This window comes from Pleurodeles waltl, chromosome 9 (assembly GCF_031143425.1).
Source record: "Pleurodeles waltl isolate 20211129_DDA chromosome 9, aPleWal1.hap1.20221129, whole genome shotgun sequence".
Taxonomy (NCBI): Eukaryota; Metazoa; Chordata; class Amphibia; order Caudata; family Salamandridae; genus Pleurodeles; species Pleurodeles waltl.
In genome coordinates, this window is record NC_090448.1 from 256,292,048 (window position 1) to 256,316,785 (window position 24,738).

A 24,738-nucleotide genomic window follows, 5' to 3' on the forward strand; every position below is an offset into this window, starting at 1 on the left:
CCCATGAAATGATATAATTGTAATGAATTGAACACAAAAAGCTTCCAACCTTGCATCAACGGCATGTATAACAGCACTGCGGGAGGAATCAAAAACATTGTTATAGAAAATGACCACCACCAAATCAGTACCACCCTTTAATGATGATAAAGAAACTGTGAATGTGGCAAAACAAATGCTGAACGTCTTGTGATGGTAGGTAACATATTTGAAATTAGAATCTGTAAGCCCCCTCTGGCCTATCCTGTTGGAGATGGTATTGCACTCAGGAAGTCAGAGAAAAATTCCTTTAACATGGATTGGGTCCACACACCAAGTTTCATGGACACAAATCATGTCAGAAACAAAGGAATCCAGCTAGTGATGGAGCCCACACACACTCCAGGCGACAAACTGGCAGGCTTCTTCCTGGGCCTCATGGCAGACTTTTAGGGTTAACTCGGGGAGCCCAAAAGTGGCTACTTTGCCATACATAGTTGGCTGGTGACAATAAACAGTGGCAGAAGCCTCTGGAATGATCGTACATGTGAAATTAGAGCTTATCAGCCATGTAACCTGGTCAGTCAGTCTGTACACACGTTTAGCCATGGTACTGGAGAAAAGAAGTCTCCTCTGGAGTATAAAGTCATTTATTCTCCTGCAAGCAAATGATGGCCTGAAACCTGTTAGACAGAGCAATTGGAGGAATTTGAGGTGGGTTATGGGCAGTGAGCATCTGATTAAATGATTGATCAGAAGACAACATATGGGGCTTGGTATAAATGGTGGTTAAAGTAGCTCAGTGGGAGAAGTGCAATGTTTTCCCCAAATGGAGTAAATGACACCAACCTTTTCATGGACTTTGTTACCAATCTGTGTTACTTGAAGTTAATAATGACACAATCCCTCTAAAGCTCTTTCTTAGAAAGACCAATCCACCCCACTCTCATTGTAAACAGAATATTATTAGCTCTAGCAATAGGAAATTTGGCCTTGGACTGAAGCCAATCTAGAACTTTACTCTTTAGCTGGCCAGGAGTTTCAATTGTACCCAGAGTCAAAGGGGGAACAGCGACCAATAACGCCATGTAGGCAACTGGCCAGAGACAGGTTGATGATCACTAGATTGGAAGAGGCCTCCCTGTTATTTCCGTTCCTATTCCTTACCGAACCACCGGGGGAAGGTTTCGGACAGTTGATTTACAATTAAATTAAAATTCCTCACCAGGCCTACAGGGGTAATTGATTGATGCTGGGGCTCTCAAATCCAGGTCAATATCCTTTCTGACAGAGGGGGGCGTCCTGTAACGCTTCATTTGGAAACATTATGGGCGTGGCGTTGATGATGCTACTATCTGTATTGTTACCAATGGGACCATTCAGTGGTGGATTCTGAGTGTTGGTAGACATTGCAGAGGCCGATTGTGCCACCCCAGATGGGGAAGCATGCCTGTTAAACTCGCAGAGTACAAATTCCTGAGAAACCGCAGGAGTTTTTCAATCCCTCCTAATCTTTGGAGGATGGGTAGGAATAAGCTTTCTATAATTCCCTTAACATTGTCAAGGGGTTTTCCCTGGAATGTGTTCCCAGATATCGGTGAGTTAATGGGGACTGGCCCAGTGATGACGTTAGTTGCAATTAGGGGGTTTGAAGATGATGTGCCTTTCATACTCCCTGGTATCTTTTCCTTTTCGCTGGAGGGGGTTTATTGTGAGAGGATACTGACAACAGGCTATTATCTTGGCCATGATTAATAGGTGTAGGAGCTGCATTGAGGCACTGCTCATGAGATTTGTGGGAGAGACCCTGGAATAAGATCCAGAGCTATAGTAAGGATAGGCTCAATCAAAATCTGTGGTGTTTTGTCAGGGGATAATGGCTGTCCAGGGACCAATGCAATAGTGGCAGATAGACAGCATTCTGCGTGTTCAATTTTCTTGTTTAGAGTGCCCATCGCCTTTCTAAGATAACAATCCAATGTGGTAGCTCCAGTCTTAGCTGTAGAGGTGGCTTGTGCTTCACCATCGTAAGGAGAACAGCAATTGTAATTTTTTTTATCAATTTAACAGTACATTAAAAGGTCATCAAAATAGTAAAGCCCAGAGGGGTCGCCCAACTCAGCCTCTATCACGAGACGACCTATGCAGCGGGCAACATGCCATGTTATATAGAAGTGTCAGTGGTGTGGTCATCTCCTCCCCTGCATCAGGTAATGCTTCAGGTGATGGCCACTCCAGGCTCAAGCTCTCATGGGACTCAAAGTCCCTTGGGTGCCAAATGTGCTGTGTTCTCTGCACAACCAGAACTGTGACACACTATACAGCAGTGTCAGGGGGTGTGTCTGCCTTCTCCAATGCCTCAGGTGATGCCCAGGTGATGGTGCCTCGAGGCGCAAGTTCTCCTGGAACTTAAAATGCAGAGTGTCCACTGTGCATTGGGAAGCATGCTGAACTATTTAGCAGTGTCAAGAGGTGTTATCACCTCCTCCCAGCTCAGGTGATGCTTCAGGCACCAGTATAGAGAGGCAGTCCTTGCAGCAGCACATGAATCCTTCTCCCTGACAGTGTTCTTCACAGGTCCAGAAGTTTACTGAGTTAATAGGATCAGACGTCCAATACTTCTACCCAGTTGTGCCTTTGAAGTGGGGTTGACTTCAAAGAAAGGTCTTTTAAGTGCACATATGTTGTTTCTTCCTACCCTTGCTCCAGACTCACTACAGGTGGTTGTAACACCATGTAGGTAGACCCCGCTAAACATGTAGCATACACATGCACTTCTAGCATCCCACTACAGGCCACAGGGTGAAATGTCTCACACTGCTCTGTGAAATAAGCTCTTGAATTCCACGGTTTGCCGGTTACTAAGATCCGCCAAAAAGAAAATGAAGGCGAGCACAGGCAGACCCAAAGGAGAAAAAAGTACCTGGTTACACTGCAACCCCTTGACAGTGCTGGTGAGGACCTCTTGAAGGCAACAGGTAGAGGAAAAGAAGAAGGGGGGCTTAGGTGTGCCCTGCCTCTTCCTGGCTCTGACAGGCACAGGACGGGTCTCCCATTGGCCTCGGCTATTCACAGGCACGTCCTGTGCAGCGGGAATGCTGATGCACTTAAGGGCACGTCAGAGGAGGACCTGCCCCTTCAAAGTGACAGGCAGCAGCTGAGCCTCCTGGCATGTGCAATGATGGGGGGAGAAGTCCTCTGATGACATCAGGGTCTGTGGGGGTCAGTCTCTCCTAAACCAGCCTCTGAGATGTCCCACACAGCAGGAATATTGAAGCATAAAAGTAAGTTGGATGATTCCCCCAGCCCCTTTAAAGCAACAGGAAGCAGCTGCACCTCATGGCACATGGAATGATGGGGGAAGAAGTCCCCTAATGGCAGTAGGGTCAGTGGGGATCAGTCACTCCTAAACCTGCATCTGAGATGTCCCGCACAATGAGAATACTGAAGTGCTTATGCGTGCGTTGGAGTAGGTCTCGCCCCTTCATAGCAACAGGCAGCAGCTTTGCCTCCTGGAATGTGGAATGATGGGGGAAGAAGTCCCGTGATGACAGCAAGGTCTTTGTGGGGTCAGTCACCTCTATACATGCCTCTAAGATGTCCCAAACACACATTTTCCAAGTATGAAGGCTATGAAACTGAAGTAAAATCAGAAAATGAATACAAAGCTGCTCTTATCTTAAGAGCAAATGCCTTAAATATGAGCAAAAGGATTTCGAAAGGGAAAGGGATTGATTATTTGGTACCTGTGGATTTTGCAAAGGTGTTTGTAAGCCAGGTCTTTCCCTGAGTTCCTGATACCTGAGCATGAGGATAGCCATGAATTGATCCCTGACACCTAAAATGGCCACCGGAGTTTGCAGATTTTGTCTTGGAATAGCGGACCCTAGCCCCATCTCATGCTTGACACCTGAGTTAGTCCTGCCTTTTTGATGAACAGAAGTTGCATAATATGGCCTGCAGTTTTTAAATTGTAAGTATGGGCCCAAACATTTTATTGAGGAAACTGCTCTTAGCTAAAATGTCAGACCTGTTTGCACATGCCACACACAACATAGGCCAACTGGGCAGATATGATTATCACAGGAAGATATCCCATTTCATAGGTTGTTGTGTATACAAAGAGCAGTACTAAAAATATGGCTAAAAATAACATAAGGGACATACTGCTGTACTGAGAAAGGTCATGCATAGCTGGCATTCCAATACTGTAGCCCATCTGCCTGCCTGGACATCAGGAAAGCAAGACAACATCTATATGCAATGCACCATACAGCTATGTTCCTGATTGACTGCAGCACGGGAGGATGTTTTGTTCCTTTACCCTATATTCTCCCAGAAATGACCAGTGTAACACACGTAATGGGAAAAAGGACAGCCCAATATGCCTAATACAAATCTAGGACCATGCACATAAGAGAAACAGTGGGTCATTGTACATTCATTTCTCAAACTTTTAAATACCCTTACAAGTAGGCCTAGGCAAAATTTCATAGAGCTAGTGTAATCTGGCATAATTTCTCCAATTATGTTTTACCAATGTGTAGGAAAGGACAGTCTTGGCTGGTTCAAGTCTAAAGAGAATTAGGTGAAGATCTGAGGAAAAGGTATGGATCTGTCAGAGGCACAATTTCACTCTTATTCTCCTTGACCTTGTCATAAAATTCACAGACTAAGAACCTCATTCCGAGTGTCGTGGTCCTCAGACTGCCACACTCGTGTTGACGGTTGGACTGCCACACTCGTGTTGACCGGCAGACCACCACACTCCAGGCGGTCTGACTGCCTAATTACAACTCTGGCAGGCGAACAAGCCAGGGGACTGAAGTCCCCACCAGGAACTTGGTCTCTGATGGCATGACACCGGTCAGAGTTGTACTCAGCCAGGACAGCGCTGAATTCAGCACCACCTGGCTGATTAAAAGTCCCCTCACCATCAGGTCTGACCAAAATGGAAAGGCTGGCAGACAGTGCGCATTCCAAGGGTGCTGGCTGACCCCCTCTATGCTACAAGATAGCACTTTCTTCCTTTACTGGAGCCTAGTGCTATTTCATAGTACTGGCCTGCTGGTCTGACCTGTTGGAATGCTCTATTTGAATGTTCTCGCAAGTCATACCGATGGGATCATTGTAATAACGCTGGGTGGGACACCACCATGGTGTCCTTCCCGCGAATTTGGTGGTCCCTCGGTGGGACCACCAAACGCTTAATGAGGCCCTAAGTATGAAGGTAAAAGCCTTGACTGGGCCACCCTGCTTGGTACATACAACCTCATGGTGCAACACTGTTGGCCTCAAAGTGCGCCTAGACCTGGATCTATGTAGGAAGCTGGCTCTCTACATAGTGCACTAAAATTAAGTACACTGTGTAGAGATTACATTGGATCCCCAAAGGTTTGCAGAGGCAGAACTATATAGGTTGAGTGCTCTTTTTGTGGTAGTGTGGGTGAGCAGTTAGGTTTATCAAGGAGTCGTGTTAAGCAATCCGAGACCAATTTAGAAAAATAACAATTGCTTTTATATATGCCTTGAACCAAAGAACTTCATTATAAAGTAAGCAGTTTTTATATTAAGTATACTTTGCTGTTTCAAAAATCGATTTTCAGATTCTTCAATGTTAATCTATGGGGAGAAAACAAGAATGCAGTTTTACAATTTACAATCCCAGTTTTTAGGGTTTTAGACTAGCACCTGGCAAGGTTCAGGTTGGTACCAAGAGTGCACAAACAGCAGCACGGGGGTGGCTGGGTGCAGAAGGCAAACTCAAAGTCAGAGCCGAATGTTAATCAATGGAGACTGGGGGGGATGAAAACATGATGCTCCCAGGTAAGTACAAGCGGTGTCAGAGGTTGGTCTCTGGGGGTTGAGGTGAGCTCTGGGAGGGGACTACAAGGCAGCAATAAGCTTATATCCGCAGCAGCACAGGGCCGGCCGGGTGCCAAGTGTCAACACAGCGTCAGGTGCCCAATGCTATTTAATGGAGAGAGGGGGTATCTGCTGAAGTGCTGCTTAAAGGTGAGTGAAGTGGGGTCAGGGTCAATCTCCTGGATATGAGGTAAGAACAAAGGGGGCCACAAGGCAGCACCAAACTTACTCCCTCAGCAACACAGGGGCAGCCAGGTGCAGAGTGCCAACCAAGCCTCGGGCACCCAATGTTATTTAATGGAGGAGATCACTTTCAGAAACAGGCTTCAGGCTCTGGTCAGGAAGCCGGGTGTGGTCAACCCATAACTGCTGAAGTAAGCAGAGATGCCATGGTTCATAAGGACATGGACAGTCCAGCTCCCCAAGGCCCAGGGGCTGTAGGTCCAGGAGTTACTTTTTGCAATAGAAACAGCTTACAGAGTAGGTTGCGGTCAGGGAGGAATCCTCAGATTTAGGCTGCAGGTGTCACTGTGGAATCCGTCAGGGGTCAGCCCATGGTGGACTCTTCCTCAGAAGTGCTGTGGAACTTTCACTGGACTGGTGGGCCACATGGACTCGAGCTGGGGGCATCGGGTGCAGAAGTGGTTCCAGGCAGCAGTTTTGCTAAGGCAGAATTCTTCTTCTTTAGAGATGATTTCTTTTGGACAGGTCCGCTGTCCACAGGAATTCTTGGTCTTTATCAAAGACAAGCATTCCTCCCAAGGATTTGGAGGTCACTCGGCTGCAGAAAAGTTGTCTTCTGGGTGCAGGTTCTTTGAAGGCCGCAGACAGGACAGTAGGACTGGGACCAAGTCAGTTGGTATTTTCAGTCTTCTCTGCTCCGACAACTTCTGTGTTGACTGACTCTTCTTAGGTTAACAGGAATCTGATTCTAGGGTGCCACCTAAATACTGAATTTGGGGGTGCTATAGGGAGTGCCAGGTGGTAGCCAAGGGGCTACTCACCTTTGAGGTGACTATACCCTTCCTATGACCACTTCCTTTGGGAAGTGACATGACCCTAACCCTATTGGCCTGATCCCTTCCATGCAAGATGGAGGAATGTAAAAAGCAGTGTCCAGTTCAGCTTGTCCACCCTGGGGCTGGGACTGCCATGAAGTGGGCACAGCCCCTGATTTACTTAAATTTCCCACCAGTCCTGCCGCAAAAAGTGGGGTCAGGAACTTGAAGTCCACCTGCTCTACCATTTGGAGAGGCCTGGGATGTATTTCAAAGGCGGCAAGGCCTTTGAAGCTCCCTGCCCTGGAATGTTCATCCAGCCTGGGAGAGGAGGTTACACCTCTACCCAGAGAAGGCCTTTGTTCTGAGCCTTCAAGAGCATTGGCTTTCACCCCAGGGGTCCAGAAGTCTGTCAGAGGTGGCTGTCCTGGTTCTGACCAGTTGGTACTCATGCTAGGAGTTGGTAGGCTTTCAGGGGGTACCTCTAAAGTGCCCACTGAGTGTATATATTAATAAATTCATCAATGGAGTCAATGAGGGTTTATTAATACAAGATGTTTGAGATCAACACCTCTATTGTCAGTGAAGCCATCATGTAGCTGTGGAACTCACAATGACCATTGTCAGGCACATGTACTTAAAATGGCTTTACTGTTCACTTACTATGTCTGAGAATCAACAAAGGCCTAACAGGGGCATATTTTGTCATGCAGGTATGCCCTAACATGTAATATAATACACACTGCCTTTAGCGCTGGAAGGCCTGCTAGAGGGGCGACTTACATATATTGTATGGAGACGCAGAGACGCATGTCACGTTGTTCGCTCACCAGGAGGCGTCAGGAGATGGAGCTAGGAGCTCGCCGCACGGAGCCGCCGCAGCCACCGCAGCCGGTGCCCGACGCTGCAGGTGAAAGTGAAAGTGAACTGCTGCAGGGCGGTAAGGGCCCCCACACAACCTCTGTGCAAGGACCGAGGACCAAGAGGGGCGTTTACCTGTCATCGCCTCCTCGGGCCCCCGGCCCTCGGGCCCCATTTTTCGTGGGAGCAACTGTGTTTGAGGAGCAGGGCAGTGGTGTTGCGACTTCCTTGCTGGATTTCCTGCCTGCCCCCCCTGCTCTACTGCCTAGTTTGTCTCTGGTTACTTTGGGCAGTTGTTGCTGGTTGCTGCTGGTCCCTGGTACCTGGATCCCTGGGCTTGTTCGTGCAGGGACACCTGGGCCAGAGGGGGGCCTCGCACTACACGATCGACGGCCCCTTGGTGGCCGCACGAGAGGATTCTGGGCCTGGGCTTAGGTCAACATTGGACTTTTTAGGACTTCTCAGGACTGCCTTGGCGGGAACTACACAGGAGCTATATAGGAGCAATATAGGAGCTACACAGGATATGGTGGCTTCAGGTAAGTGCTTAACATCCTGCAAGTTGGGCTAAGTGAAAGTGTTGGGGAGCACACAAAACTGTTGCATAGGCTGTAGGTGAAGGAGGCGGCTGGCGTTAGGCCAGTACGGCTTGTCTGGACCGTGTTGCCTTGCCTCTCCTGCCGTCCTGCCTCTCCTGCCCTCTAACCTAAACGTTTCTCCTCCATTCCTTCCTTACTTTAAGCCTGCAAGTCCCCAATTGGAGCACAGATATCCCACAAGTGCCGCAAAGCACTCTTTTAGGATTTACTCACCTTCGCTGAGTGACACATTTCCTTTTCTGAGCTTCCCCAGATTTGAAGGAAGGGCTTGGAGCCTGTTGCATTATGAGGTCTGGTAAAGTAAGGAAGGAGCACCCAAATCCTCAAAAGTGCAAGAAATGACGCTGCAGTGTCGATGTGGGCAATGCCACTTCTCAGTCACCATCAGCCTCAGCCTCTGAAAAGTGGTCTTATCCCCCTTCACCCATTGCAATTACAGCAGCACTTCTTCCACCAGCTGCTGATCTGCCTAGTGAAGCAATTTTGAAGTCTCAACTTTCTGTTGTTCATACGCCGCATCCATGACCCTCGAAGCTCCGCGAGTCTTCTCTTCTGACTTATTTTAAGAAAAAGCCTAAATTGGAACTTTTTGGCAAACGGTGGGGAGATTAACCCGGAGCCAGACCGGAGTGTTCTTATGGAGCCTGCAGTCATCAATCTTTTACCCAATGCTTGTGGTCATTTCACAACAGTGGCACAAGTCCACTGTCCAGTTTCACCCGCCTCCCCCCAGTTAGCAACTCAGAGTGAAGTGAGCCACTCGCCGCCTCATGAGGACCAGCCATCCTCATTTTTGCCAAAACACAAACTTTCACCAGATATCATCTCCAGTAACTACTCTTCAAACGTAGGGGAGCAGGTGCCTTCTTTAGCAGCCTCTCCAGCAGTTCTCCATTGGTTGGCCGGGCAGGAAGGGTTGACTGTAGGCTGCTGCGATTCCCCGCAGGACCTCAGCATTCCCCCACCATCTAGCCCTCCGGCAGCCCAATGGACCCGGGGTTCAACTGTCAGTATTCATCCAATGTTACCAATAAGATCTAGCATGGATGTTTTCAGCCCGTAAACTGAGTTCATTAAAGGCGAGCTCAATGATCAATCGCTCCTTGACCTTTCTTGTCTTCAAGCTGATTCCCTTAGCGGTGCTGACAGGGAATTCAACCCGGTGCCCTCTCCTACGATCATGGCAACTGGCTCTGTCTGGCCTCAGCTTTTGCAAACTCTCAAATCCACTGTGCTGGCTTTGAATTATCACTCCGACAAACTGAACGTCCAAGTTGATCTGCTGAGCACACTGGCTTCTTATATAGCTGGTATTGATAAAAAAATTGAAAACCTCAACCAGCTAATTACTAGAGCACAGATAAACTCCAATTTTGTGCAACCAACATGTTGCTGTTCTACAATTATCGAAAGCCTTTCATCTTTACCCACCTTTTTAAGTTCAGATGTATGTGAAATCAAGAGGCTATCTTCAGCTCCTGTGCCCCTGGTGTCCCCGCCGAACATAAGTTCCCTCTCTGATTTGGCTCAGGGGCCCACCCAACCAAAAACATCAGACAATTACTTTCTTCCTGCTAAGAGTGTAACCTCCATCAATCTTCCTCGGCCAGTTGCTACTGGTGTCCCGGATCTTATCATTGCGGCCAACAGTACTTCTACGATTCCTTCCTTACCAGAACTTGAGTCCACGGTGTCTGCCTCTTCCCATTTTCCCTGCATTCCTGCACAACCTGCTTCAGTTCAACCAATGCCCTCAGGAGCTGATCTCGTCGCTCAACTTCTGTTGAGCAAGAGGCGGAAAAAAAGACTCCGTAAGCAACAGAACAATAGGCGGAGCCAACCCTTGCAAGCATTTTCAACAAATGTTCACCTGTCAGTTCGTCCTGAGGTGCAGCAGTTCTTACAGTTGCAGGGTGCCCCGTGGGCGATTTCACCACCCAATTCCCCAATGACCTCACCCATCGGCCTTCCCCTCCAGATTGAGCCTGTTAAGGCCCCTTCGGCTGGCTCTACTTTGTAGGAAACCGAACCCCTTCTCAAGGACCATATGACTTCGGCCGAGAAAGGCAATCTAGGCAGTGTGTCGGTTTCAGTAGCCCCGCATTGGGATAGTGGAGTGCCTGCTCGCCTTGCAGCCACACTGTTTGTATCCAAAACTGTTCATGGGAACATTGATGGTGATGCTTTGGACTTTGGTTTTTCCAATTCCCTTAAATTGCTGTCTGATAATAGAAGCAGCATTCCTGTAATTTTGCCATGAAGCCTCTGGTCCGTCTCTGCCGATATTCCAGCCTTGGGGGGCCCTGTGGGCCTCTTCAATGTAGAGGAACAGTCACAGCCTTCACTCCCCCTGTGTCCCTCCATGACTCCATCGGAACGCTTAACTCTTAAACTTGTGTTTACTCCAGAATATTGATCGAGGGGCCCTCATGACATACTGAATAGGGGAATATTTTCAGACTCTTTAATGCTATCCCGGATCTTAACTACATTGGTTCCAAAGACGTTGTGTTCATTGAATTTCTGGGCTCTAGGGGGCCCCATCCAAGGGACTCCACCCTGGTTTCATTAATTTATGCCACAATAGCTCACCCTATTCTCTCTAAGAGAGATTTATTTCTCTTGTGGGGCATCACAATAACTCCCTATGAGGAGTCTGGTTACCCTGTGTTACTATCAGAATCCCAATGTTCAACAGCTCCTATAGTTATGAAGCCCTTTTCAATTTTGAAAAGTGCCCTAGGTGGCACCTCTACTTTCAATGGCTCTTCTCGTACCGGCTCTGGTTCCCTAGGGGTCTTCTAATTGGGATTGGTTGCCATCTACCCTCTTGCATGGGTGTCCCTATTGACCCCCAAGGGTTGGGGTTTCTGTTCAAACACTTGGATATCTGTCCTTATGTTCATGGAACATCAATGGGGTTTGCCTCGTGTTACCTTTTAACATTTCTGAACAGTTATGACGTAATCACCTTTCAGGAAACATGGGCTGAGCACAGCTGTCCGTTGCCAGTGTATTTAGAAATATGGAAATCCGCCCATAGAACGAGCATGAATGGCTGTGCCAAGGGAGGATTGGCGATCTATGTATCTGTTCAATTAAATGGGAGTATATTACCACTGGTTTGGGATGATAACTGGGTCCAGGGGATTGTCATAAGGAACGGGACTGCGCAGCGGACCCTTATAGTAATTAATGTTTACATTGTTCCTGGAACAAAGGAAAAAGGGGCCGGTTGACTCGACTGACGCAGATTGTGGGCAACTTAGTTGGCGAATATCCATGTGCTAATTATCTTATAACTGGTGATTTTAATACAAACCTGTTTCAGGACACATGGGAGGCTCTTGAGGGCCCTGACTGTGGTAACCGCCAGTTAATTCCCAAACAATTAAGGCCCCAGGGTTGTCTGCATTGCCCGTTAGGAGAGTACTTAGTAATGTACCTTAACAGAATGGTCTTTAAAGTCTTGAATGGCCCTTTTCGTGATGATGCCCCCCCGTGGACAGGATCAGATGGTCGATCACGCTCCTATTTAGACTATACAATTTGTAATACTGAATTGTTTCCTTTCATTGAAAGGTTTCTGATTTCCCCACGGAGTGAGAGTGATCACTGTCCACAAACTGTATCTATCAAATCTAGATTTCCTGTACATGATGTCATGTGGGCAGTGGGTGGTGGTGTTTTTTTTGATTCACTAAAGCGCATAAAATGGAATGCTTCTATTGGCGGCATAGTATTGACTGAATGTATTTTTTTTTTTACTCTGAGGGGTTGAGCCATGTGACCCCAATTCAGCTATGGGTTAAACTTTCTTGCCTTTTATGATCAAAGTTCTACCAATCTGCACATAATTGCGCTCCTCCCCGGTTCTTTGCCATTTCCAGGGAGACCAGGAACCTAAAGAAAGCGCGTAATAGGTTAGCAAGGGCAATTAGAAAAAGCCCTGAGTGTTTATTCATTGAACACAAACAACTGAGGAAGGCTGTTTATGATGACTACCAGACCTATCTTAGTCAGTTTTGGGCTAAACTTTTAAGCGCAAGTAAAGATCCAAATTCCATGAAATGTTTGTCCCTTATTAACAATTTAAATAGTAACCAAAGAGGCACTGCCATTGTCGATATTTCAGAAGGAGCTTGAACGTCTTACTTGACCACCCACTTTTCCGCTAGCGAGCAGGATAAGAAATTGCTGGTTGAGGGGGCCCATAGATCCACCCTTGCTTTGCTATGTGTCCCTTGTTTATAGGGTCTTTAATTCCCTTGCAGGGAGTGAGGAAGTTTATTCAATCACGTCTGCCCCATATCATCTCAAGTGCTAAGCAATTTGGAGCCTCTGGTCCCAACAGCCTTCCACAGGCACTATTCAAACAGGATCCTCTCTTTTGGGCTAACCATCTTACATATTTGTTTGAGTACTGCCTCTTGACTTCAACAATACCTGAATCCTGGTGTGGTGCCATCCTTCATCCACTATATAGAAGTGGTTCAAGGACAGACCCCGCCAAGTTTAGGATAATAGCCCTGCAGGACAATGAGGCTAAATTCTATGCCAGTCTTTGGTTGCAAGATCTCCGTGCTTGGGCTGAATCGAAGACTTTAAATCCCATTGTCCAAATAGGATTTTCTGCTGGCTCAGGCACTTCAACCAATTTATTAGCACTTTCTATTTTGATCGACAGGGTGATTGTGTCAGGTCTGATGCTGAATTGTTGTTTTGTGGATTTTAAGGCGGCATTTGATTGGGTCCCCCGGGGTGCCATGTGGGCTAATTTACAAAACTGTGGCATCCCTCCAGTACTCTTGGGTGCTATCATAGAACTCCATACAAACACCTGGGTCTGTATTAAGCTTGATGACGGGTGCTCCCTCTCTAGGAAAATTCCCAGCGCCCGTGGTGTGAAACAAGGTTGTGTACTTGCTCCCCTCCTTTTTAATCTGTTCATTGTAGATATGTCAACATCTCTTGATGCCATTAATTCTCATTCCCCCAAGATTGGTGGCTTTAGTTAGTTGCACTAAGATTGGCCTCCAACGGCTGCTCAACCAACCTGCATCTTATACTTCAGCGAATCAACTGAAAGTTAATTTTCTTAAAACAAAAGTGGTCTCGTTTGGGAGTAAAAAACACTGGGGTTTAAGTTGGTATTATAAAAGCTGTAAACTTGTTACTGACCAGTATTATAAATATTTAGGGGTACATTTCGATTCCAGGGACAGTTTTGTTAAACATAAGAAGGAAATTGAACTTAAAGCTGTGGCATTGCAGGGGGCATTCTCTAAATTATCTAATGTTTAAAAGGGGCCGACCCTTCTTCCCCTAATGGAAGTTATGAGAGCAAAGATTATCTCCTTGCTGGCCTATGTCCAAGAAATTTTGTTAGGCAAAGACTCGTGCCTATTAAATAGGCTGGTCATCAAAATCTACAAGAGAATCTTTCATGCCAAACGCGTGGCTTCACCGGCGCAGGTCCAGTTGGAATTTGGGCTTCCGGATTTGGTGGCAGTTGGTGCTGGCCCTTTTCTGAAGCTTTGTTATACATTGCGTGAGGTCACAGATGGTCACTTGGAAGCAGTCTTGTGACAAGAAATTAGTGAGTCGAAATCGAAGTGCACTTATTCTCATTTCTTGGTTGAATGCAAACGGCGATTAGATGCTGGTGATCTTTGGGCAAGTAATTTCCCCTACTCTCTGTTTAAACTAGAGGTTAAAAGGCTTATTCACCTGTATTCTTATTATTCAGACTGCTCCCTCCTTGTTCAACGGAAGCACGCCTGGGCAGTAATTGAATCCTTTAAACCAGGTACGTCTTCTAGTTTTTTCTCTTGCCCTTATGGGTTTTGGGTGAAAAAGGCCTTTATGGCCTTAAAGGATGGGCGGTTGTTTTTTTTTTAAACATCTCCCCCAATGGCAGCTACCTTCTGGGGTCAGTGTGACATGTAGCGGTTGTAGTAATGCAGACAAAAGCATTGATCATGTGGTTTGCCTGTGCCCAGCTTTACTGAAGGAGCGTAGATTTCTGCTTCGGAGCAAATGGTATGAATTGGGAATCTGCTCCTGTCGACAGGTTATGATCCAGTCTTTGGACCCAGGGAACCCAATGCTAAATGTGTTATTGACTAAATTTATTAAAATTGCACAATCCAAACTCAACGGCACTGCGAGCAATGAACAGGTATAATTGGAATCTCTTTAATGCTCTTGACATATTACCCGTTATTGGTTTGGTCGATGAGTTCTAACCGCATATGTTGATGTTTAGTGCAATTAATATTTAATGAACCATGTACTTTAGGGCTGTGGCTATGTATTTTGTCTTTGGTATTATGCGGGGTACCGGGTTGGGTGGCTTCTTTTATTTTTATATTTCAGGATTGTCTTACGCTTCTAGGCAGGAATGTATTTTTTTTAATATGTCATGTGTGTTTAATTTATGGTTTTTAGCATGAATTTAGTCTTTGAGGGTATTTACTTTTGATTGCTTTTTTTGTATTGGATTTTATTATCTGTACAATAAATTATCATATATATATATATATATATATATATATGTATATATGTATATATATATATATATATATATATATATATATATATATATATATATATATATATATATATGTATGCAGTGTAAATGGACAAGACAAAAGCTGTGTCCCATGTAGTATTTTCATTTTAGTTCTGCATCAAAAGCAGCATTGTGTGTTCTTAGTGAGAGGGTCCCTGAGGGTGGCACAATTTGTGCTGCAGCCCTCAGTGGCCTTCCTTTTATACTCCATGCCCTAGGTAACAGGGTTACCATTTACTAGGGACTGACAGTGGTAGCTAGAGGTTTGCCAATTGGGAAAAATGACTCTGCAGTTTTTGGGGAAAGAGATCTAGCACTGGGGACCTGTTTAGAAGGGACACAGTGCAATACCAGACATCAGCCAAAAAGTGTGTGTGTGTGTGCTGAGGGGGGGTGGAGATGACCATGTCAGAAAGAGGCCCTTTCCTACAAGGTGGCCTTCCCCAAACCTTTTGCCTGCTTTGTCTCATATTTCTGCTATATGCTTTCTATTGGCCTTAAGACTCTGAGCATTTTACCACTGCTGACCAGTGCTAAAGTGCATATGCTCTCTCTTCTAAACATGGTATGACGGATACATCAATAATTGGCATATGTAATTTACTCAGAACTCCCTAGTAAAGTGCACTATTTGTGCGCAGGGCCTCTAATGCTACTAGGGACTGCAGCACTGCTTGTGCCACTCACTCAAGTAGGCCTTAACACTGTATCAGGCCTGCCATTGCAGGACCTGTATGTACAGTTACACTGCCATGTCGAATTGGCATTTAAAATTATTTGCCAAGCCTTAAACTTCCCTTTTATTACATGTCATCCCTTGGGAAGCCATAGGTAGCCAAAGGGCACAGTGCTATGTAATTAAAAGCAAGACATATATATTTAATTTTGACTTGTTATGGTAGTGACAAACTCCCAAATTAATTTTTCACTACTGTGAGGCTTACCCCTCTTAATTGTTGTTATTGGGGATTCCTTATTACATCTAATAATCTGCAACTCCTAATTGAGTGGGAGCGATATATCATGTTTAGTACCTGTAGAATTGCAATATTAAATCTTCTTTAATGGTAAAGACGGATTTATGGTTAAAAGTTTGAAAATGCCACTTTTAGAAATTTTGTACTTTCCTACTTTTAGCCATATGTGCCTGCAGCCTGACTCCAAAACATGTCTGGGCTGGGTGACAGCTGGACCTTGTGCATCCCTCCAGACCGCCACACAGAAAGGGAGCTTAGGTGTGACTGATGGGCCATCAACATCCTGTTGGCCCACCCTGGGCAGGATGGGAGAGAAGAGCTGACTAGTTGGTATCCTGCTTCAACACAAAGGCTGCATAACTCCCTGTAGTGAGTATGGAGCCAGGGTAGGAGGGAACAACCTCTGTGTAAGTCATCCCCACTTCAAAAGCACAACTGGGCCTAAGTACTGGACCTCTGATTCTACTACCTCAGTACACTACTGGACCTGTGAAGAACTCTGGCAGGAAGAAGGATTAGTGTGCAGCTGAAAGGATTGACACTCTAGACTGCTGCTCTGCTGTGCTGTCCTGCTACCTGCTGCCCTGTGAAGGAAGGACTAGACCCAACTTACTTGAACCCAGAGTAACTCCTATTCTGAGGTCTCAGGGGCATCAAATATTTCTCTTCAATCTACAAATAGCACCTGGACTTTCCTTTCTGGAAGTCTTGCTCTGAAAAGTGGTGTCAACCCAGTCCAGGACCCTTGGAAGTGAGTAGAAGGTTCTGCAACTACCAGAACCCACTCATCTTCATCAGAAATGGTGCATCTTCTCTGTTGTGTGGAAAAACCCAGAAAATTGCACTTGGAACAACCACATTGTCCCTGCAAAAACTGCATCAGAACCAACATATCATTGCCACTGCATGAAAAAGATCAACGCATCGCCCTATTCAAGGAAGATTAACTCCACGCATGACACTCAGAACCACTGCACTCAGAACCAGTGCGTCACTCAACATAACTGACACAAAGCCACAGTTGCATGGACAAATCTGGTGCAACACCCCAAATGTGTGGGGGCAATCAACGTATCTTGTGCTGCAACAAGGATTGCGTTATTTTTGCTCAGTGGGCCATGTGAGACCTGTAGCTGGCCTGTGCTCCATCATGGGTGGCCTGAACCCTTGTCTTTGTCCCAGTCTAGCACAACCAGATACCCCAATAGGCGCTTATTGCTTCCAAAGGCTAATTTTACATATATTCTTTAAGAATTAATCTTTAAATTTCTACTTATTGTTTTTTTTTTTGTCATTTTGGTTTTGTTATTTATAAAATTATAAACTATTTTTGGAACTTGGTATGGAGTCCTTTTGTGGTGTTTTCACTGTGCTACTGTTTGAAGTGTTTCACAAATAGCTTACACATTGCCTCTTATGTGAAGCCTGACTGTTCTGTGCTAAGCTACCAGAGGGTGAGTTCAGTTTAATTTATGGTGTGCACCTGCCTTACCTTTACTAGGATTGTGGTTCCTGCTTGTACAGGGTGCATACCTCTGCCAATCAGAAATCCAATTTCTAACATTGTTGATCAGCTGTGAGTATAGGATTGTGTTTGTGTAGTGCCATACAGTGACTTGGTGTATACTACTACCCCAAATCTAGACTAATCCAAGCCAAATCTAGCCGATGGATATTTTCTTTATTTCCCCAAATGTTTTCCATTCCCAGTTTTTCTGTGTTATCTGTGGCCTCACCTGACAGGATGGAGTTTGAGCTGGCCAACCTAGAGAGCTACACTTTGGCCTAGCTCAAAGGATTCTGCCAAGGGAAAGGGTGTTTTCTAAAGGGGGATTTAAGAAAGCAGAGCTCCAAAAACATTTAAGAGCACTGACAGAAGCCTACCATATCAACACAGATAATGAGGGTAGACCAGGATCTGAGGAGGAAGGGAACATCCTCCCAGGACTGGAAGTCCATCCACGTGCAGGGAACAGTGTGTCCTCCATGAACCTGAAACTCGAGGAGATGGAGGACAATAGGAAAGGTAGGAAATTGAGACTGAAGTTTGCAAAATTGGAAAAGGAGCAGGTTCTAGAGAAGAGTAGACTGGCCATGGAGGAGCACAGAATGGCACATGAGCTCAGTCTCGAGGAGCTGGATCTCAGATCAAAGCAGATGGATTCCAGCAGCAACGGTGGCAGCACACCTACAGTGTCCAGTGTTGAAGTAAGGGTCCAAATCCCAAAAGATTTTATGCCCAGTTATGTGGTGGGTGATAACATAGACAAACGGTGTGCAGCCTAGGAAGTGGCTCTAAGGGTGCACAAGGTTCCTGATGAGCTCTGGGGGTAGCTTATTGAGGTACATGCCAATGGTGGGAAGGGGCCCACTGTTAACACTGGAGGTAGATGAATACATATAGGCGGTCATTCTGACCCTGGCGGTCGGTGACCGCCAGGGTCACCGACCACGGGAGCACCACCAACAGGCTGGCGGTGCTCCGTCGAGCATTCTGACCGCGGCGGTTCAGCCGTGGTCAGAAACGGAAAGTCGGCGGTCTCCCGCCGATTTTCCGCTGCTCGGGAGAATCCTCCATGGCGGCGGAGCGCGCTCCGCCGCCATGGGGATTCTGACACCCCCTACCGCCATCCTGTTCCTGGCGGGTCTCCGGCCAGGAACAGGATGGCGGTAGGGGGTGCCGCGGGGCCCCTAGGGGCCCCTGCGGTGCCCATGCTCATGGCATGGGCACTGCAGGGGCCCCCGTAAGAGGGCCCCACAAAGTATTTCAGTGTCTGCCATGCAGACACTGAAATATGCGACGGGTGCCACTGCACCCGTCGCACCCCTGCAACTCCGCCGGCTCCATTCGGAGCCGGCATCCTCGTTGCAGGGGCATTTCCGCTGGGCCGCCGGGCGCTTTTTTGGAGAGCGCCCGCCGGCCCAGCGGAAATGTAAGAATGGCCGCCGCGGTCTTTTGACCGCGGTGCGGTCATTTGTCGGCGGGACTATGGCGGGCGCCCTCCGCCGCCCGCCATAGTCAGAATCAGGGCCATAGTATCAAACCAAGCTTTATTCAGTCATAAAACCATCAAAGCAAATAACCAAAATGTCCCATATAAATTACAAAAATTGATAAAACAGGTAAAATCACTATAAAATACTGGCACAATAAAATTAATCAATTCTCCGAGTCCCAAGCCACAGAGCATACATAATTAACACCATTAGTCAAACATACATAAAAGAGATATAGATTACTAATCTTTCAAAAAGTGAGTAAGTGTGTACCACACAGCCACAAGGAACTTGCTAACTGAATGAACTAAGATGGTTGAAGTATTACTTTTTAGAATCCTAAGAGCAGTAACATGTTGTCTAATGCCCAGGTTCTGGCAAATTGGAAGTATCTACTTATGCCAGGAGGAAGCATAAGCTGTAAAAAAAAATCAAAAAGTGTTCAACCGACCAATGTCACAAGCTGGGCATAGGTTAGATGCAGAGGACACCATCCCACTACTTATAAAAGACATTAACGGCATGCACCCATAACAGAAGTGGACATAAAAGCTCTTAGCAAAGGATTCCGGGATGACATCTAAAAAGGACTCATACTGGGAGTACCATTGAAATTCAAGGAATTGATTGGTCAGCTGCACATCGGTTGTACCAAGGGGGTAATTATTCTTGACATAAGACCGATAAGCTAATTTCAGAGATTGCTTCTGGGATTTCCTTATGACCTGTGGATTCTCCCAATAATTCCAAAGACCCAAATTATGAAACCAATTTGACACATGTTTAAACCATGGAATCGAAGCTACATTGGGTCGCTTTAAAAGTTAAATAAGTGAGTTCCTATAAATATTGAGTTATGGAGTAGACCAAATCCTTACCCAAAAGAGCAATGGTCTTAAGGCTAACATTTCTGATATTTGATTGAGGCCAAGTTCCAAAAAGACAGGAACCAGAGGGGTACTGCCTGGACATGCAAGTAGTGCCACACCTCCGCACCACAGGCAGCAGAAATTTGTGCTTTTGCCCAGTAAATCCTTAGAGCCGGAGAGATGGTTCTCATGACAGTACTTCTATATAAGTGCAAGATGGCACCTGACCTATGTTAGTGAAGAGAAACTCTCCTACTACTCTGGTCCTCGCAGTAGAAAATTATGAGAGATCCTAACACATAGATAATCTATCAAACTGACTTTATCTAAAGGAACCCCGTCTACAGAGATTGTGCATCTCGTGGCTGGCCTAGAACTGAACACCATCAATTTAGTTTTGCTGACATTCAGTTGCAGCCCACGATCTGCACAAAACACTGTGAACTTATTAACAAGTGTCTGTAACCCCATCTGAGTCTCGGAAATAAGGAGGGAGTCATCTGCAAAAAGTAGTGTGGGTTTTTTTGAGCATTCAAAGAGGGAGCATCATTCTGGCAGAGAGACACAGCTTTAACCACCTCATTTGTATGTAAAGTGAATAGTGTTGGGGCCAGGACACAGCCTGGCAGACCCCCACTGCATAGGGATGTGATCGGTTAGTTCTCCCTGATTTCTCCATCTCACCAGAGCATAGGTTCTCTCATGTAGCCGTTGTAAAAGATGAATTAGATTCCCTGGAGTGCCCGCTTCATGTAAAGCCTCCCACAGTCTCCCTCTGAGAACCAAGTCAAATGCAGACCAAAGGTCCACAAAAACAACGTACAAATTTGGTTTGGCAAGAAATGCACGTTTCCAGTATAAAAGAGCCAAGCGGAAGACTTGACCCACAGTACTTGTTTTGGATCGGAAGCCCGTCTGAAGGGGAGAAATCACATGATTAGCTTCAGCCCATTCCAACAGCCAATCCAGTATCTGTTTTGCGAAAAAACCTTTCAGGTTGTCGATAAGTCTGATGTAAAATTGCAGGAGGATTCACTTCACCCTTCTTGCAAATGGGTATTATTTTGGCACCCTTCCAGGTAGTGGGCATTGGGTCCACAGCTGCCACTGCATTAGATATCATATTAATATAACTCGACCAGTTTTTTGGCTCAGACTTGTAGAAATCCCCTGGTATCTTATCTAGGCCAGGGGCTTTTGAGGGTCTTAGGGAGGCAAATGTGGCAGTGGTTTCCTCCCAGAGTAAAAACAGTGCAGTCATTGGGGTTGCTGAAACCCACCCTGGCCCTCCTGGCTGTGTTTGCATTTCAACCAACATCAGAGGAAAAAAATTGTGACTGAATGTATCACAGGGTGAAGCATAAAGATTGGAAAAATGATCCACCCAACTATCTGGTTGAATATGAGTACGAATAAAACTCCTACCCTCATTGTGATTATTAGAAATTAATAAAGGTCACATTATCATTTCATTAGTTTGTGTAGAGCAAATTCTGCCAGGTTGTGTCTTCCCAGCTTTTCTTTGCCTGTGCTATGACCATGTTCTAAGCAGTTTTGGCCTTTCTAATCATCCCATGTATGTGAGCAAGACAAAATAGCTGACTTTAGGGCTGCCTTAGCCTTACAGCAATCATTGTTAAATCACTCCTTTTTTGTGTATAGAAGCAGTTCGCTTGGTGGTAGTCTTCCTATAGAAAATATTCTGTAAATTAGGCTCCAGGATCTCATGGATGCTGAGGATTGGGATATTTCCAACCTCAAGCTCTTCTTAGTTTGCCATAACATCAACAAACAATTTAAAAATTCCCTTGTGCCATTATGGATTTGAGAACACTTTTGGCGAGCTTACATGTTTGTGGTTGTTTACCACTTGTGGCTCAGAGACAATGGCAGAGTCGGTCTTCTGAGATCTCCTAAATACATCACTATGTAAAGTAAGAGGCAGAGAATTGTGATCGATATCATGGCGAAAATCAACCATCATATCTTCCAGCATCGGCCACACCCTAACATCCACTAGAAAGTAGTCAATGACACTAGTAGACTGGCCTGCTTGAAAGTAGGAGCATTACTTAGATCATGGCGTGTACACACATTACAAGCTCTGTTAGCTGAAGGGCAGCACAAGAGCAGATACTCAGATGTTTTCCTGTCAGTAGTGGAGTACCCCAATATTCATCCTCATCTGCCGTGGGATCGCAGTTAATAAAAGAGGGTTGAAATGTGCAGTTAACATCACCTGCAACCACTAAATTAAAGGAATAGTACAATGTGTTAATAAATTCAGTTAACTGTGCCAAGGTCTGAGACTCAGCTCCCTGTGACACTGACCTAGCATATACGTTAATTACTATTAGCTTAAAACATCAATTAAATTCAAGCTGTAACCTAATATATCATGGGACTTCATTTTGAAAGCTGAGTGATTACACTGCAGATTCTTATTTATCAGTATCAAGAGGCCCCCCTTGGCCTGACTGCTACCCCCAACTGTGGGTTGGGCCGCCACGTAGTAGGATAAAAAAACATCCAGGAAGACTAGGCCCATGGCCCAAGTCTCCAGGAATATACATATATCCTGCTTGTTTACATAGGTAGCCCACTCAGGATCCACTAGCTTACTAGATAGCCCAACCAGATTCCAAGACATAATGGATAATTCAGCACTATCTACCAAGATACTAGACCCATATCGCTGGGCTTTGACCACTTCCCAACAACTGGAAGTCCCGACCGACACCCCAAATCTGCCCACAGGGGTCACTGGCAGAATTGTTGCATGGAATTCGGTAGGTAGTCAATTGACAGCTGTCGAGAGAGGGAGGTTGTTTGCTGCCTAAGCAGGAACATGTGTTTGAGGAGATTCACACTTCCCAGCTGCTATCCCGCTGCAGATTGTAGGTGTACTGATGTCAGGCGGGGATGGTTTTAGCCTGTTGGCAAGCCCTCTAGAATTCCTGAGGTAGGAGGTGCACAATTCAGAAAGGTTGGTCACTAACAACTTGTCAATAAGAAGAATAGAAATAAAATCATGATTTGATCCTTGCTGCCTATGTCTTTCAACCTATAAGATGTCTGCTCTAACAGCAGAAAGGCAGTTACGCTGAACTCTCAACCAATAAATAACCTTATTTACCAGGGAGTCCCATGTTTCTATGGACCCTAGTGGCAACTTTGTACCTCAACCATAAAGATAGTGCCTCCTGATCTCCCCACACCCTGGGCCTGCTTCCTAGATGTTGACGATCTTGCATCAGACAGTTGTAAAGTACAATCTAATGTCCTGGTATGTTGTACTCTAGAAGTAACTCCTCCAGCAGGCACCTAAATACAAGTCTACCGACAAGGGCCCCCTATACACCCAGCAGGTTGAGCTTCATCAGGGCAGCCTATCTCAACATGATTCCTCCCCTTGAAATCGAAACTGCGCTTGCGCCTCCTGGCATCAGAAGGGGCCTGCAATCCCTCACCTTGAGGAGCAGATTGATTGATAAGAGGGAGATTAATAGCAAACCCAGGGGGCTGATTGCCTGATAGTAACCTTGGTTCTGACAAAGCATTGCCAATTGACTTTCCCTCTGAAACATGCATAATACCCATACTTGAGCTTGCGCTTCTACACCTACAGAGTTGTCCAAGATCCACTGTTACTTTGTTCAACTGCATCAGCACCATGCTCTTGACTTCATTCAATTTCTGGTGAACAGATGTCAAATCAGTGTTACTACACAATGCCATCAGCCTTCCCAAGCCCTAGGATATCTTGGCCAAGGTATTGTCTCCAGCACTTACCCCAGTGCATGTGGGGGTAGCAGCATCACAGAGCCCCCTGTTCTCCACCAGAGGCCCATACCTGTTGGAACATAAAATATTCGGGACCATAACGACTTCAGGACTTAGGGAAGGGCAGGGGGGCCTCTTCTTCCACTTCAGGGCTGCCATTATAAAGTTGCAACATAGCCGAGCCAGTGCACTGAACGGTAGTCATCACAGGGGATAGATCTAATCTTGTAGGTTGGATCACTTCCTTCTTACCAGGCTCCTTTAGGGTTTTAGATGGTGGTGGCCTTTTCTTGAACATGTCAGGGATTTTATTGGCAAAGCTGCCACAGTATTGCAGGGGATGTATTTATGTTACTTCACATAATGGCCTCCACTTCTTCAATTAGAATGTCTATGTACTCTAGGGTGTTATTTTACTTATTGCCCAAAGAGCTGGTTTTGTTAGTAGGACGATTCTTGTTTTTTTTTAGAACCACACATATGTATAGGAGCGTCCACAGCTTTACGCTTTCCCATGGCCCAAATATGATTCAAAGAAGATAACTAACAAAGAAAGCCTGATGATTGTGTGGCTTAAAGTCTTTAAAACCAATTTCTAGGTCATAAGACTTACTTCTAGACAAGCAATAGAAGTGTCCATCCCAGCCCGCCTTGGCCAGGTCTTCCCCTGGGCATGCGCCTAGGCACGTCACTCGCTGTTGAGATCAAATAGTTCTTTAATAGCAAGAGAGCAGGCACAGGGGGCTCAGTCCTGGAAGCAATGCATTCTGGGGGATAAAGTCCCCCACCAGCTGATGTTGTGGCACAGAAGGTTCCCCAAAGGCAAGCACGTCCCTCACTGCAGAGATCAAGTAACGCTTTATTAGTGTGTGAGCAGACACAGGGGGCTCAGTCATGGAAGCAGTGCAGTCGGGGGGGATGAAGTCACACCCCAGCCGATGTCGTGGCCCAGAAAGTTCCCCAATGTCAAGCGCGTCCCACGCTGTGGAGATCAAGTAGTGCTTTAATAGCACATGAGCAAGCACAGGGGGCTCGGTCCTAGAAGCCGTGCAGTATGAAGGATGAAGTTCTACCCCAGGGAATGCTGTGGCCCAGAAGGTTCCCCAATGACAGGCGCGTCCTGTGCTGCGGAGCTCAAGTAGTGCTTTAATAGCACGTGAGCAGGCACAGGGGGCTCGGTCCTGGAAGCAATGCAGTCTGGCGAATGAAGTCCCGCCCCGCCGATGTCTTGGCCCA